Source organism: Nerophis ophidion, linkage group LG10 (assembly GCF_033978795.1).
Source record: "Nerophis ophidion isolate RoL-2023_Sa linkage group LG10, RoL_Noph_v1.0, whole genome shotgun sequence".
Classification (NCBI taxonomy): Eukaryota; Metazoa; Chordata; class Actinopteri; order Syngnathiformes; family Syngnathidae; genus Nerophis; species Nerophis ophidion.
In genome coordinates this window covers 56,026,832-56,043,843 of record NC_084620.1, presented here as the reverse complement: position 1 = coordinate 56,043,843, position 17,012 = coordinate 56,026,832, and the positions used below count along the sequence as shown (strand labels likewise).

At 43.8% G+C, this 17,012-nt stretch overlaps 1 long non-coding RNA gene across 1 annotated transcript; it reads left to right on the top strand.

Moving 5' to 3' along the window:
• The first annotated feature begins 5,276 nt into the window (after window positions 1-5,276).
• On the top strand, window positions 5,277-8,372 carry LOC133559931 (uncharacterized). Its single transcript, XR_009808340.1, has 3 exons — window positions 5,277-5,361; window positions 5,438-5,539; window positions 5,616-8,372. It is a non-coding gene; the product is annotated as an uncharacterized LOC133559931 (long non-coding RNA).
• The last annotated feature ends 8,640 nt before the right edge of the window (window positions 8,373-17,012 follow it).

Sequence of the window (17,012 nt, the reverse complement as noted above, 5' to 3'; positions counted from 1 at the left end):
GAAGTTGGGAAAGGTGGCAATAGATACTGATAAAGTTGAGGAATGCTCATCAAACACTTATTTGGAACATCCCACAGGTGTGCTGGCTAATTGGGCGAAGGTGGGTGCCATGATTGGGTATAAAAACAGCTTCCCCAAAAATGCTCAGTCTTTCACAAGAAAAGATGGGGCGAGGTACACCCCTTTGTCCACAACTGCGTGAGCAAATAGTCAAACAGTTTAAGAACAACGTTTCTCAAAGTGCAATTGCAAGAAATTTAGGGATTTCAACATCTACGCTCCATAATATCATCAAAAGGTTCAGAGAATCTGGAGAAATCACTCCACGTAAACGGCATGGCCGGAAACCAACATTGAATGACCGTGACCTTCCATCCCTCAGACGGCACTGTACTAAAAACCGACATCAATCTCTAAAGGATATCACCACATGTGCTCAGGAACACTTCAGAAAACAACTGTCATTAAATACAGTTTTTCGCTACATCTGTAAGTGCAAGTTAAAGCTCTACTATGCAAAACGAAAGCCATTTACATGTATCAACAACATTCAGAAAGGCCCCGGCCTCTCTGGGCCCGAGCTCATTTAAGATGGACTGATGCAAAGTGGAAAAGTGTTCTGTGGTCTGACGAGTCCACGTTTCAAATTGTTTTTAGAAATATTCGCTATTGTGCCATTGTATTGCAGTCTCCACATACCTCATTTGTGTGACTGCCCATCATATTGTAGTCTACACGTATCTCTTATGTGTGACTGGCATCATATTGCAGTCTACACGTGTCTCTTATATGTGACTGCCATCATATTGCAATCGACATGTATGCTTATGTGTGACTGCCATCATATTGCAGTCTACACGTATGCTTATGTGTGACTGCCATCATAGTGCAGTCTACACGTATTTCTTATGCGTGACTGCCATCATATTGCAGTCTACACATATCTCTTGTGTGACTGCCATCATATGGCAGTCTACACCTATCTCTTATGTGTGACTGCCATCATATTGCAGACTACATGTATCTCTTATGTGTGACTGCCATTATAGTGCAGTCTACACGTATATCTCTTGTGTGACTGCCATAATATTGCAGTCTACATGTATCTCTTATGTGTGACTGCCATCATAGTGCAGTCTACACGTACCTCTTATGTGTAACTGCCATCATAGTGCAGTCTACACGTATCTCTTATGTGTTACTGCCATCATAGTGCAGTCTACACGTATCTCTTATGTGTGACTGCCATCATATTGCAGTCTACACGTATCTCTTATGTGTGACTGCCATCATATTGCAATCTACACCTATCTGTTATGTGTGACTGCCATCTACTGCTCACACTTATCATTTCACCATGTACCAAATAAAAAAGCTTCGAGGCCGGTAAGCACAACCAGAATTATGCCGTGCATTAGGCGCACTGTCGAGTTTTGAGAAAAAGTCTGAATTTTAGATCATATCGCATATTCTGAAAAAAAGCAACGTTCTTCCTTCAGTTGCAGTATTCCGTGCCTTCAACAGAACCTCAACAAGACTTCAAAAGGACTCTAGGCTGTACAACTTTTGTGATTCCAGCTAAATCTGATTGTTTTTTTTTGGTTCAGTTTGCAAAACGTTCAATTTAATTCCTACAAACTTTGTCCACCAGGACCTCCTTTTATGTCCTGGAGGCCACCCGAGACCAGAACACACTTCCAGGTCCTCTCGGGTCGGACTACGTCAGCCATAGTTGGAGTGGGACTGGGTCTGGCTCTGCAACAACTAGGATGTCATTGTCAGATGGCCGGTGGCAGCGAGATCAATAGCTGGTAATTCGCGGGCCCGGGGCGAGTCCAGCTAGGATGTCGTCTAATGGACCGGGCCAGATCTAATCACGGCCGTAATTGAAGTTTACTTTGCAGCATTCAATCCAGGAGAATATTTAGAGGCAGAGGCGGCATGAAACTCAATCTACTGTCCAAAGCTCCATGCGAGCCGGAGCCGTGTTCAATAATTCATCGTGTCGCTTTGACCCCCGCGCGCCGTCATGCGACGCAGACCGGACCTAGTCTTTGGCTTTAGGAGGTCTTACAGGGGCTTTGGGACTATCGGCTCTTAAGTGCTCCACCTTCTAGTTTCAATGCCCTCCACTTATTAGGGACCGAATGTCCCTTTGGGACAGAGAACCCTATTGTATTTCTAAGGTTTTATTATTATTATACTGCCGCCTCTTTGAGCTGTAATTTGACCCCTTTAACATGCTTCAAAACTCACCAAATTTAACGATTGCCATCTAATAAAAAAAATTAAAAAAACAAAACTCCAAATTGCGCTCTAGCGCCCCCTAGGAAAAAACAGACCAAACTCCTTGTAACTTCCGTTAGGAATGTCGTAGAGACATGAAACAAAAACCTCTATGTAGGTCTGACTTAGACTTACATTTCATAAAATGACATCCTTAAGCAAAAATCAACAAAAAGTTGGCAAAAACCCCTTCAAAACAAAGAGACATGAAACAAAAACTTTTATGTAGGTCTCACTTAGACCTACATTTCATAAAGTGACATCCTTCAGCAAAAATCAACAGGAAGTTGGCAAAAAACCCTTCAAAACAAAAGTCTCCTAAACAATGTCATTTTTGCCTCTTTGAGCTGTAATTTGACCCCCTTAAAATGCTTCAAAACCCACCAAACTCAACACACACATCAGGACTGGTGAAAATTGCGATCTAATAAAAAAAAACTCCAAATTGCGCTCTAGCGCCCCCTAGGAAAAAAACAGACCAAACTGCTTGTAACTTCCGTTGGGAATGTTATAGGGACATGAAACAAAAACTTCTATGTAGGTCTCACTTAGACCTACATTTCATAAAATGACATCCTTCAGCAAAAATTAACAGGAAGTTGGTAAAAACTCTTTCAAAACAAAAGTTTCCTAAACAATGTCATTTTTGCCTCTTTGAGATGTACTTTGACCCCCTTAAAATGCTTCAAAACTCACCAAACTCAACACACACATCAGGACTGGTGAAAATTGCGATCTAATAAAAAAAAAAAAAAAAACTCCAAATTGCGCTCTAGCGCCCCCTAGGAAAAAACAGACCAAACTGCTTGTAACTTCCGTTAGGAATGTCGTAGGGACATGAAACAAAAACTTCTATGTAGGTCTCACTTAGACCTACATTTCATAAAATGACATCCTTCAGCAAAAATCAACAGGAAGTTGGCAAAAACCTCTTCAATACAAAAGTTTCCTAAACAATGTCATTTTTGCGTCTTTGATATGTAATTAGACCCCCTTAAAATGCTTCAAAACTCACCAAACTCGACACACACATCAGGACTGGTGAAAATTGCGATCTAATAAAAAAACAAAACCCCAAAACTCAAAATTGCACTCTAGCGCCCCTAGGAATAAAACACTGATAAAAATTGCTCTTGGGATGAAAACACAGACAAAACTGCTTGTAACTTCCGGTAGGAATGTCATAGAGACATGAAACAAAAACTTCTATGTAGGTCTCAGTTAGACCTGCATTTTATTAATTGACATCCTTCAGCAAAAATCCACAGGAAGTTGGAAATTACCCCTTCAAAACAAAAGTTTTGTAAAGACCCGTCACCTTTTTTCAAACATTATCTCCTCTGAGCGCGTTTGTTGTGTCGGCTTGCTGAAATAAGCAGGAGCGTCCATGATAACGTTGCTTGGATGGCAACATATGTTGCTCCAAAACCTGTATGTACCTTTCAGCATTAATGGGGCCTTCACAGATGTGTAAGTTACCCATGCCTTGGGCACTAATGCACCCCCGTACCATCACACATGCTGCCTTTTGAACTTTGCGTCGATAACAGTCTGGATGGTTCGCTTCCCCTTTGGTCCGGATGACACGATGTCGAATATTTCCAAAAGCAATTTGAAATGTGGACTCGTCAGACCACAGAACACTTTTCCACTTTGCATCAGTCCATCTTAGATGATCTCTGGCCCAGTGAAGCCGGCGGCATTTCTGGATAATGTTGATAAATGGCTTTCGCTTTGCATAGTAGAGCTTTAACTTGCACTTACAGATGTAGCGACAAACTTTATTTAGTGAGAGTGGTTTTCTGAAGTGTTCCGAGCCCATGTGGTGATATCCTTTAGAGATTGATGTCTGGTTTTGATACAGTGCCGTCTGAGGGATGCAAGGTCATGGTCATTCAATGTTGGTTTCCGGTCATGCCGCTTACGTGGAGTGATTTCTCCAGATTCTCTGAACCTTTTGTTGATATTATGGAGCGTAGATGTTGAAATCCCTAAATTTCTTGCAATTGCACTTTGAGAAAGGTTGTTCTTAAACTGTTTGACTATTTGCTCACGCAGTTGTGGACAAAGGGGTGTACCTCGCCCCATCCTTTCTTGTGAAAGGCTGAGCATTTTTTTGGGAAGCTGTTTTTATACCCAATCATGGCACCCACCTGTTCCCAATTAGCCTGCACACCTGTGGGATGTTCCAAATAAGTGTTTGATGAGCATTCCTCAACTTTATCAGTATTTATTGCCACCTTTCCCAACTTCTTTGTCACGTGTTGCTGGCATCAAATTCTAAAGTTAATGATTATTTGCACACAAAAAAAATCCTCCGTGAAGGAGCAGGAAAGGAAGTCGGCCAAGGCCATCTGTGCACCCGGCCTGTGGATCACTCTAAAATTGTAGGGTTGTAAAGCTAGATATCAACGGGTGATCCGCGCTGTGGAAGCCTCTTGCCTTTGGGTTCTTCGGACCACCAGTTACCGACATGCCAGCAGCCTGCATGGTTTGATACAAGGATTTTGTGGAGAGGCGTTGCCAACGGAGCGGCAGGGCATGCTGAAGCTCGGCCCAAGATATCGGGGAGGAGGCGGAAACGACGACCGAGTGGAAAGGCAGGGTGTGCCGGGAGCGATGCTACAAACGAGATCAGGTGCTTGGCTCGCGCACCGGGAAACAATTAACGTATCTCCTCTCAGCGTATAAAAGGGGAGAAGGAGGAGAGAACGAGGCAGGAGGAGGAGGAGGAGGAGAGTCCGCAGCAGTGCGTGACGAGCAAGAGCGACAGAGAGCAGACGACGACGGCGGCTGACAAGCGAAAGGAGAACGAGCAGTGGAGGAAGGCGCTGAAAAGTGACCCGACCTACACTGGGGTTTATTGCAAAATAAACAAGAGTCAAACCTGCTCAAGCAAGATGTCCTTCCTTGGTGGTCCATTGAACCCGCACGACAGCGAGCGACTGTCACAGATTTATTTTTCTATAAATGTCTCTTGTCTTGCTTTTCAGCCGTTGGGTTGTTTCCGTCTTCTCCTTCTCGCTCGAGCACATGAGTGGTTTCCCCCGACTGCTGCCTTTGACATAGCGACAGGTGATCAGACAAACACTCACAGCTATGTCATCCACGCACCTGCCGCTAATCTCGAAGCCGGTTCCGTTCTCTACAGGCCACGCAACCCCCAGACCCCATACCGCCACCGCCAGACTCAGGCTGGGACGCCGTTCGGCCGCGCGGGAAAGGAAGTCGGCCATGGCCATCTGTGCACCCGGTCTGTGGATCACTCTAAAATTGTAGGGTTGTAAAGCTAGATACCGACGGGTGACCCACGCGTTGGCATCTTTCAGGTGGTGGAGCCACTGGAGGGGTTCGTGGTCCGAGCAGAGGCTGAATGAGCACCCCAGAAGGTAGTATCGGAGGGTCCCAACCGCCCACCCGATGGCGAGGCACTCCCTCTCCACTGCGCTATACCTGATCTCCCTTTCGGAAAGCTTCCGGTTGATGGAAAGGATGGGTTGGTCAACACCCTCCACCTGCCGGGACAAAACCACTCCCAGTCCTCTGCGCGTTGGCATTTTTCATGCGGTGGAGCCACTGGAGGGGTTCGTGGTCCGAGCAGAGGCTGAATGAGCACCCCAGGAGGTAGTATCAGAGGGCCCCAACCGCCCACCCGATGGCGAGGCAATCCCTCTCCACTGCGCTATACCTGACCTCCCTTTCGGAAAGCTTCCGGCTGATGGAAAGGATGGGTTGGTCGACGCCCTCCACCTGCTGGGACAAAACCGCTCCCAGTCCTCTGCGCGTTGGCATCTTTCTTGCGGTGGAGCCACTGGAGGGGTTCGTGGTCCAAGCAGAGGCTGAATGAGCGCCCCAGGAGGTAGTATCAGAGGGCCCCGACCGCCCACCCGATGGCGAAGCACTCCCTCTCCACCGCGCTATACCTGACCTCCCTTTCGGAAAACTTACGGCTGATGTAAAGGATGGGTCGGTCAACGCCCTCCACCTGCTGGGACAAAACTGGTCCCAGTTCTCTGCCCGACGCGTCCGCCTGCGGAGAAAAATCAGGCATGTGCAGGACCGGCTCCTAGCAGAGGGCCTTCTTCACCCTCTCAAACGCCTGCTGGCACTGCTCTGCGTCTGCCTTGACCAGATCTGGAGCACCCTTTCGGGTGAGGTCAGTTATTGGGCTGGTCAGGTCCGCAAACCATGGGATAAACCTCCGGTAGTAACCTGCCAGACCCGAAAACTGCCTCACCTCTTTTTTCGTCTTTGGGGTTGGGCAGGCCGCAATTGCCGATGTTTTGTCTACCTGCGGTCGCACCTGCCCTCCTCCCATGTGCTCCCCCAAATACTGTACTTCCCTCCAGCCAACTGCACACTTCCCCGGGTTTGGCGATGAGCCCTGCCTTTAACAGAGCGACGTGTGATTAGATAAACACTCCCAGGTGGGTCATCCAAGCACCTGTCGCTGATCTCGAAGCCGGTCCTGGCACACCCCGCTTCGCTGCTGGTCCGCAGGCCACACCCCTACCTCCCACACACCTATAACAGTACGGATGGTTCTTTTCCTCTTTGGTCCACAGTTTCCAAAAACAATTTGAAATGTAAACTCGTCAGACCACGGAACACTTTTTCCACTTTGCATCAGTCCATCTTCGATGAGCTCGCCGGGCCTAGCGAAGCCAGCGGCGTTTCTGGGTGTTGTTGATAAATGGCTGTTGGCTTTGCATAGTAGAGTTTTAACTTGCACTTGCAGATGTAGCGACCATCTGTAGTTACGGGTTTTAATCCGGTCCGCCAGACCTTCTACATCAGGGGTCACCAACGCGGTACCCGCGAGCACCAGGTAGCCCGTAAGGACCAGATCAGACGCCCGCTGGCATATGTTGTTCCAAAACCTGTATGTACCTTTCAGCATTAATGGTGCCTTCACCCAGATGTGTAAGTTACCCATGCCTTGGGCACTAATGCACCCCCATACCATTACACATGCTGGCTTTTGAACTTTGCGTCGATAACAGTCTGGATGGTTCGCTTCCCACAATGTCAAATATTTCCAAAAACGATTTGAAATGTGGACTCGTCAGACCACGGAACACTTTTTCCACTTTGCATCAGTCCATCTTAGATGAGCTCGGGCACAGCAAAGCCAGCGGCGTTTCTGGGTGTTGTTGATAAATGGCTGTTGGCTTTGTAAAGTAGAGTTTTATCTTGCACTTGCAGATGTAGCGACCATCTGTAGTTACGGACAGTGGTTTTCTGAAGTGTACCTGACCCCACGTGCTGATATCCTTTACACACTGATGTCGATGGTTCTTTTCCTCTTTGGTCCACAGTTTCCAAAAACAATTTGAAATGTAAACTCGTCAGACCACGGAACCCTTTTTCCACTTTGCATCAGTCCATCTTCGATGAGCTCGTCGAGCCTAGCGAAGCCAGCGACGTTTCTGGGTGTTGTTGATAAATGGCTGTTGGCTTTGCATAGTAGAGTTTTAACTTGCACTTGCAGATGTAGCGACCATCTGTAGTTACGGACAGTGGTTTTCTGAAGTGTACTTGAGCCCATGTGCTGATATCCTTTACACACTGATGTCGCTTTTTGATGCAGTATCGTTGTTGGTGCAGTGATTTCTCCAGATTCTCTGAACATTTTGATGATTTTACGGAGCGTAGACGGTGAAATCCCTAAATTCCTTGCAATATCTGGTTTACAAATGTTGTCCTTAAACAATTTGCCCAAGCGTTTGTCTACAAAATGGTGACCCTCGCCCCGTCCTTGTTTGTGAATGACCGAGCATTTCACATGGAAGCTGCTTTTTATACCCAATCATGGCACCCACCTGTTCCCTAATTAGCCTCTTCACCCGTGGGATGTTCCACTTAAGTGTTTGACGATCATTCCTCAACTTTCTCAGTCTTTTTTGTCACCTGTGCCAGCTTTTTCGAAGCATGCTGCAGGCATCCAATTACAAATATTTGCAAGAAATAACAAAGTGTGAACGTGAAATATCTTGCCTTTGCAGTCCATTCAAGTGAATATAAGTTGAAAAGGGTTTAAAAATCATTCTATTTTCTTTTTATTTACTATTTACACAACGTGACAACTTCACCGCTTTTGGCTTTTTTTAATAGCATTTATTAAAGCATTACAATTGTTTTAGGAATTTAAAATGAACTTCAATGATGAAATATTTTTTTAAATATGAATGAACTATTTTGGATGGGAGTTGAACCATTTGGGGGTATATCCTTGGCGGGTCACATGACCGAATGTTTACCACACTTCGTCTCCTGGGTGAAACAACATTTGAAGTGTGCCGGCCTTCCAAAATAAGCGTTTGTTTTTTTCGAATGCCTCGCTCCGGCAGGCGCTCGGTGATTGATGGGCGCCAGCGTCGGGGGGGGGGGAGCGGGAAGATGGAGCGGGGGCCTCCAGATAGTCTCTGATTCAGGGGGTGTCAGATGGTGATAACCAGCAGAGGAGAGAGGAGGAGCGGCCGGCAAAAAAAAAAAAGAGCGATGTCACGTCGACTTTATTTCACCGCGCTGACAAATGGAGGCGGCGTTCTCCCAACTTTGCCTCCTCGCCATTTGTGTGTGTCGATAAGTATGAAATAGAGCTGTGTGTTTCATGTGGATGCTGCGTTGTCATGGTAACGCATGAAAAGAAATGGAGAGCATCTTTGGTATCAATAGCATCACCCCCGCCACCCCCCTTCCTGTCGCCATCCGTCCACTTTCCCATTTTGCCCCCCCCCACCCCCCCCCCCCCCATCCCCCTCCCGACCTTATCTTTCCATTTTATCTCCTCTCGGAGTTTCGGCGCCATTTCACCTCTTCTTCGCCTGTCGCTCATCGTGGCGTCACGGCTCGCTGAGGGAGCCCTCGGCGGCGATGGCGATGGCGGCGGCGGCGGCGGAGGAGGGGGGGGGGAGGTCACGGATGACACGTGCACACGCCCACGTGCACGCGGGCCCGATGGTTGGCGAGTGGTTTCGTTTTCGACGGTGACAAACATCTTTTATCTCCCCCCGGGCGACATTCCGCGAATGGCAGCGCGACGCCTGACAGGAAGTAGGCTGGAGTCGCCCCCGTGACCTCCAACTTGACGAGTGTCGGAATAATGGAAACCTTTGTACGGTATACCGCTACTTGTATAGTATCGCGGTACTAATGAATCAAAAACTGTACTATACTCTGTTTGAAAAAAAATGGTGACATTGCTGGTTTTACGAGCAGGGGAGCATGTTTGGCAGCGCAGACACACAGAGTACGTACAAGGAGATACAGAAAAAGGGAGAAAGGACGCATTTTGGTGTAAAAAGTAAAGATAAAGGTGAAGTTTTAACACTGGAACGCCCTCAATCACTAATCCTGGCCTACACGATGACAAATAAAGTAAGTTTCTTACACGTACTATGATCACTGGAGGACCGCTACTAGTATAGTATCGCAGTATTAGTGAATCAAAAACGGTACTATACTCTGTTCGAAAAAGTACCGGTCCGTCGTATCGTCGCTTAATGACATGGCTGGTTTTACGAGCAGAGGAGCATGTTCGGCAGCGCAGACACACAGAGTACTAACAAGCAGACACAGAAAAAGGGAGAACGGACACATTTTGGTTAAAAAGTAAAGATAAAAAGGTGAAGTTTTAACTAATCCTGGCCTCCACGATGACAAAGTAAGTTTCTTACAAGTAGTATGATCACTGGAGGACCGCTACTAGTATAGTATCGCAGTACTAGTGAATCGAAAACGGTACTATACTCTGTTTGAAAAAGTACCGGTCCGTCGTATCGTCGCTTAATGACATGGCTGGTTTTACGAGCAGAGGAGCATGTTCGGCAGCGCGCGCGCACAGAGTACTTACAAGCAGACAGAGAAAAAGGGAGAACGGACGCATTTTGGTGTAAAAAGTAAAGATAAAGGTGAAGTTTTAACACTGGAACGCCCTCACTCACTAATCCTGGCCTCCACGATGACAAATAAAGTAAGTTTCTTACAAGTATTACGATCACTGGAGGACGGCTACTAGTATAGTATCGCAGTACTAGTGAATCAAAAATGGTACTATACTCTGTTTGAAAAAGTACCGGTCCGTCGTATCGTCGCTTAATGACATGGCTGGTTTTACGAGCAGAGGAGCATGTTCGGCAGCGCGCAGACGGTGTGTAACCAGAAAAAAGGAGAACGGACGCATTTTGGTGTAAAAAGTAAAGATAAAGGTGAAGTTTTAACACTGGAATGCCCTCAATCACTAATCCTGGCCTCCACAATGACAAATAAAGTAAGTTTCTTATAAGTACTATGATCACTGGAGGACGGCTACTAGTATAGCATCGCAGTAGTAGTTAATCAAAAACGCTACTATACTCTGTTTGAAAAAATGGTGACATTGCTGGTTTTACGAGCAGGGGAGCATGTTCGGCAGCGCAGACACACAGAGTACTTACAAGCAGTCACAGAAAAAGGGAGAACGGACGCATTTTGGTGTAAAAAGTAACAATAAAGGTGAAGTTTTAACGCTGGAACGCCCTCAATCACTAATCCTGGCCTCCACGATGACAAATAAAGTATGTTTCTTACAAGTACTATGATCACTGGAGGACGGCTACTAGTATAGTATCGCAGAACTAGTGAATCAAAAACGCTACTATACTCTGTTTGAAAAATGGTGACATTGCTGGTTTTATGAGCAGGGGAGCATGTTCGGCAGCGCAGACACACAGAGTACTTACACGCAGACACAGAAAAAGGGAGAACGGACGCATTTTGGTCTAAAAAGTAAAGAAAAAGGTGAAGTTTTAACTAATCCTGGCCTCCACAATGACAAATAAAGTAAGTTTCTTACAAGTATTATGATCACTGGAGGACCGCTACTAGTATAGTATCGCAGTACTAGTGAATCAAAAACGCTACTATACTCTGTTTGAAAAAGTACCGGTCCGTCGTATCGTCGCTTAATGACATGGCTGGTTTTACGAGCAGAGGAGCATGTTCTTCAGCGTGCAGACACAGTGTGTAGACGGAAAAAGGGAGAACGGACGCATTTTGGTGTAAAAAGTAAAGATAAAGGTGAAGTTTTAACACTGGAACGCCCTCAATCACTAATCCTGGCCTCCACGATGACAAATAATGTAAGTTTCTTACAAGTACTATTATCACTGGAGGACCGCTATTAGTGTAGTATCGCAGTACTAGTGAATCAAAAACGGTACTATACTCTGTTTGAAAAAGTACCGGTCCGTCGTATCGTCGCTTAATGACATGACTGGTTTTACGAGCAGCGGAGCATGTTCGGCAGCGCGCAGACACAGTGTGTAGACGGAAAAAGGGAGAACGGACGCATTTTGGTGTAAAAAGTAACAATAAAGGTGAAGTTTTAACACTGGAACACCCTCAATCACTAATCCTGGCCTCCACGATGACAAATAAAGTAAGTTTCTTACAAGTACAATGATCACTGGAGGACCGCTACTAGTATAGTATCGCAGTACTAGTGAATCAACAACGGTACTATACTCCATTTGAAAAAGTACCAGTCCGTCGTGTCATCGCTTAATGACATGGCTGGTTTTACGAGCAGTGGAGCATGTTCGGCAGCGCGCGCACACAGAGTACTTACAAGCAGACAGAGAAAAAGGGAGAACGGACGCATTTTGGTGTAAAAAGTAAAGAAAAAGGTGAAGTTTTCACTAACCCTGGCCTCCCCGATGACAAATAAAGTAAGTTTCTTACAAGTACTATGATCACTGGAGGACCGCTACTAGTATAGTATCGCAGTACTAGTGAATCAAAAACGGTACTATACTCTGTTTGAAAAAGTACCGGTCCGTCGTATCGTCGCTTAATGACATGACTGGTTTTACGAGCAGCGGAGCATGTTCGGCAGCGCGCAGACACAGTGTGTGGACGGAAAAAGGGAGAACGGACACATTTTGGTGTAAAAAGTAACAATAAAGGTGAAGTTTTAACACTGGAACACCCTCAATCACTAATCCTGGGCCTCCACGGTGACAAATAAAGTAAGTTTCTTACAAGTACAATGATCACTGGAGGACTGCTACTAGTATAGTGTCGCAGTACTAGTGAATCAACAACGGTACTATACTCTGTTTGAAAATGTACCAGTCCGTCGTGTCGTCACTTATTGACATGGCTGGTTTTACGAGCAGTGGAGCATGTTCGGCAGCGCACGCACACAGAGTACTTACAAGCAGACAGAGAAAAAGGGAGAACGGACGCATTTTGGTGTAAAAAGTAAAGAAAAAGGTGAAGTTTTCACTAATCCTGGCCTCCACGATGACAAATAAAGTAAGTTTCTTACAAGTACTATGATCACTGGAGGACTGCTACTAGTATAGTATCGCAGTACTAGTGAATCAAAAACGGTACTATACTCTGTTTGAAAAAGTACCGGTCCGTTGTATCGTCGCTTAATGTCATGGCTGGTTTTACGAGCAGAGGAGAATGTTCGGCAGCGCGCGCGCACTGAGTACTTACAAGCAGACACAGAAAAAGGGAGAACGGACGCATTTTGGTGTAAAAAAGTAAAGAAAAAGGTGAAGTTTTAACTAATCCTGGCCTCCACGATGACAAATAAAGTAAGTTTTTTACAAGTAGCATTATCGCTGGAAGACGAGGAATAGCTAAACATGCTTCACTATACACCGTAGGAGGATGCAGTAGCTCACCGGCGTCACAATGTAAATCTACACCTGACATCCACTGTACTGATATCAAGTACAGGCCCGTATTTAGTGAATACTACATAGATATTTTTCATCGTGACATTTTGATAATTCATGTTATGTTTGTAAAGTCGGTAAATACGTCCCTGGACACATGAGGAGTTTGAATATGACCAATGTATGATCATGTAACTACTTGGTATCGGATCGATACCTAAATGCGTGGTATCATCCAAAACTAATGTCAAGTATCAAAGAAGAGAAGAATGAGTGATTATTATGTTTTAATAGAAGTGTAGATAGAACATGTTGAAACAGTAAACAGGACGACACCTACCCTTTACTTCAGTATTTTTTAACAATAATATTATTGGTTTAATAGGTATTCTATTTTATTGTATGATCCTGTAACTACTTGGTATCGGATCGATACCTAAATGCGTGGTATCATCCAAAACGAATGTCAAGTATCAAAGAAGAGAAGAATAAGTGATTATTACATTTTAACAGAAGTGTAGATAGAACATGTTGAAACAGAAAACAGGACGACACCTACCCTTTACATCAGTATTTTTTAACAATATTATTATTGGTTTATTAGGTATTCTCTTTTATTGTATGATCCTGTAACTACTTGGTATCGGATCGACACCTAAATGTGTGGTATCATCCAAAACTAATGTCAAGTATCAAAGAAGAAAAGAAAAAGTGATTATTACATTTTAACAGAAGTATAGATAGAACATGTTGAAACAGAAAACAGGACGACACCTACCCTTTACATCAGTATTTTTAACAATATTATTATTGGTTTATTAGGTGTTTTATTTTATTGTATGATCCTGTAACTACTTGGTATCGGATCGATACCTAAATGCGTGGTATCATCCAAAACCAATGTCAAGTATCAAAGAAGAGAAGAATAAGTGATTATTACATTTTAACAGAAGTGTAGATAGAACATGTTAAAAGAGAAAATAAGCAGATATTAACAGTAAATGAACAAGTAGATTAATAATAATTTTTTACAGTTTGTCCTTAATAATGTGGACAAAATATTAGGTGTATAAAACACAGAATATGTTACTGTATCGACTAATTAGGAGTCTTTGTTTGTTTACTTACTACTAAAAGACAAGTTGTCTAGTATGTTCAACATTTTATTTAAGGACTAAATTACAATAATAAACATATGTTTCATGTACACTAACATTTTTTTGTTCAAATAAAGACAATAATGTCATTTTTTTGTGGTCCCCTTTATTTAGAACAGTATCGAAACACATTTTGGTATGGAGACAACCCTATCGTATGACATGCAAAATACAAATAAGGGTTTTTTTCCTGGTCTCAAACTGAGACCCCTCACTCCCCAAATAGGACTTTAGAGTTGCTTTTTTTTTTGTCCCGGTGTTTAGCATTTTTCATAACTTTTTTCACAGGGCGGCGATCAGTCTTCCCATTCTGTCTACACTAGTGATTCTCCAACTCTGCTTCACGGTATTTTATTATATTCACACTACAGTTTTGGTACGGTACTGGTACCAAAATGTATTTCGATACTTTTCGATCCCTTTTCATACTTTTCTAAATAAAGGGCACCACAGAAAATGACATTATTGTCTTTATTTGAACAAAAAATGTTAGTGTACATGAAACATATGTTTATTATTGTCATTTAGTCCTTAAATAAAATGTTGAACATACTAGACAACTTATCTTTTAGTAGTAAGTAAACAAACAAAGACTTCTAATTAGTCGATGCAGTAACATATTGTGTCATTTATACACCTATTATTTTCTACACATTAATAAGGACAAACTGTAAAAAAAAATATTACTAATCTACTTGTTCATTTCCTGTTAATATCTGCTTATTTTCTCTTTCAACATGTTCTATCTACACTTCTGTTAAAATGTAATAATCACTTATTCTTCCCTTCTTTGATACTTGACATTAGTTTTGGATGATACCGCACATTTAGGTATCGCTCCGATACCAAGTAGTTGCAGGATCATACATTGTCAGGTTCAAACACTGATGACATCTATTAATCAGACAAGAGGCAAGGTATCATGCAGAGACAGAGTGCAATTTAGCTCATGAGGAGAACATGTGGCGCTGAACACTTAGTCACAGTCTCGCCCTACGCTCTAATTTTCAGCTCCCACGTCCCTCTATTTATTCAGGAGATCCATAGTCAACATCACGGAGGCCGCCTCTAAAAGGAGTGCTCACATATATCACGCAAAGCAGGTCCAGTACGCACAATATGTAACAGAATGTGCTGAGGGTATTGTGATTTCCTTGTTTCTGCTTCGTCTGCGTGCTGTCGTCTTATCTTCGCTGAGGTCCTTGAAGTCCTTGGCTGTTAGCGGGCTAAAACAAAGATAACACCCCTCAGACAAGAAGTTTTTTTGTCCTTGCACAGATAGAATAAATGCAGCTTGAGCACAATAGCTAATAACAATAGCAACGGACTTTAAGCATACTAAAGTTGTGTGATAATATACATCCATGATTATTCTAACATACATCGGTCATATTCAGTGACGATAAAAAATATTGACGTAATAATAGTAGTATCGACTGGATACGCTATTGTACTTGGTATCATTACAGTGGATGTCAAGTGTAGATCCACCCATGGCGTTTGTTTACATTGTGACCTATTGTATCTTCCTACGGTGTGTAGTGAAGCATGTCGAGCTATTCCACGTCCTCTAGTGATAATGGTACTTGTAAGAACCGTACTTTTTTTGTCGCCATGGAGGCGAGGATTTGTGATTTAGAAGTATTTTTTTCAATTGAATTATATTTATATAGCGCTTTTCTCTAGTGACTCAGAGCGCTTTACATAGTGAAACCCAATATCTAAGTTACATTTAAATCCAGTGTGGGTGGCACTGGGAGCAGGTGGGTAAAGTGTATTGCCCAAGGACACAACGGCATGGCGGAAGTGGGAATCGAACCTGGAACCCCCAAGTTGCTGGCACGGCCAGTCTACCAACCGAGCTAAAACACCGCCGACTGCGGATGGACGTTTCACACTGTGTTCGCTTATGAGTACTCGGTGCGCGTGCGCTGCCGAACATGCTCCTCTGCTCGTAAAAACCAGCAATGCCACGCCTGGGAAGCGGTACTTTTTCAAACAGGGTATAGTACCGTTTTTGATGCACACTAATTCACACACTGTTCAAACCGGCAAAAAATATTAAAAATATAATCTTTTTTTAATGAATACTTAGGCCTACTATGCTACTGTATTTTAATGATGGTACTAGTTGGAAAAAAAAAAGTTGGAGAAGCACTGGTCCGCCCTGTAACGGAACGTCCGATCTTTGCACTGAAAACGTGATCCCCGTTGTTCTTTTTAAGTGCGGCGGCAATAACGTTCCGTGCGGTACCGCGCCAAAGGGGGCGTGGCCGGCAGTGAGGAATCGATCATTAGGTCCGAGTCGTGGCCCGGCATGTGTCATCCTGCCCTAATGAATGTAATGAATGTGATTAGCTGCTATCACGGGGATCACAGGGGCCCGGGGCCTTATCTCGCCGTGCTTCCTGGGACTGATAAACGGAAAGGGGGCGGGGTTTGAGGTTGACGGGACCGAAGATGCTCAGTCAGCACAATCATGTTAACCAATTTAGCAAAAGACAGATCAAAAATAGTTCGGTTAACTAACGGGGTGTTTGTTTTATTAGCAACAAATTACAACATGTGTGCTTTATATGCCGTATATTTTAATATTAAACATGTAATATACATTATATATATAAATAAATGAGAAAATCCTGCATATTTTACTGCATCATTCTGTGCATTGTACACAAATAATGAAATAATCTTGCTTAACAACAAACAAGTCAGTTTGTGTTGCTGGTGCATTGAACGGTGCAACACTGACCTCAAGTGGACTTATTTCGGTACTGCACCTGCAGTCATTATATTCAAAACTCGTTATGTTTACAACCTTTTTGAAAGCAAGAGCTACTTCTTGGGAACTGATTAATGCAAAGGGCTACCAGTTTGATACACACTTAAATAAATT